We start from the raw sequence: 849 nt of genomic DNA, 5'->3' as shown, positions 1-849 counted from the left end.
ATTGTGGGTTTGAGAACGTTAGTGACATTCACTTTTTCCACTAACGTTCCAACCTCATACATCCACGTTAAATCCAACATTAGTGGTCTTAACGTGACCACTAACGTTGCTTTCTCAAAATTTGGCCAACGTTATTGGGACTCACATTTTGAAATAACGTTGGCTTGTACCCCTTCGCGAACGTTAATGGGAATCACTTTTCCCATTAACGTTGTGTAGTGCCCCTTTGTTCCTACATTATAGTCCACGTAAGTATAGCTAACCTGACTCTTAACGTAAGTGTGATCCACCTTCGAGAGCGTTAGTGACACTCACATTTGTCACTAACACTCCAAATGCCACATTCTCTACGTTGGAACTTACGTTAACTAAGTTGACGTGGCTCTTAACGTAGTAGTAATGTCATCTTCCAATGTTAGTGACAAAAGTGAGTGTCACTAACGTTGGCTCTTTGATCTTAACTCCACGTTAACTTTCACGTTAATAGTCTTAACGTGAAAGTTAACGTAGGCAATGTTAATTGGTCCAACGTTAGTGACAAAAGTGAGTGTCACTAACGTTGGCTTTTGTTTTCCTCTTCCACGTTAGAGTTCATGTTAACTAAGTTAACGTGACTCTTAACGTGGATCATTGCCAAGTTTTCCAACGTTAGTGGTGTTCACGTTTTTTCTTAACGTTGGAGTTCATTTTTCTTCTACGTTAACTACCACGTTAACTTAGTTAACGTGGCAAGTAACGTGAGCTTGGGATGGCTTTGCAGGCGTTATTAGTGATCACTTTTCTCATTAACGTTGCAAGCTTTACCATTCCACGTTAGTGTTCACGTTGACTAGGTTAACGTGAATATTA

Source organism: Arachis duranensis, unplaced genomic scaffold (assembly GCF_000817695.3).
Source record: "Arachis duranensis cultivar V14167 unplaced genomic scaffold, aradu.V14167.gnm2.J7QH unplaced_Scaffold_354584, whole genome shotgun sequence".
Taxonomy (NCBI): Eukaryota; Viridiplantae; Streptophyta; class Magnoliopsida; order Fabales; family Fabaceae; genus Arachis; species Arachis duranensis.
Note: the sequence above shows the minus strand (reverse complement) of the source record.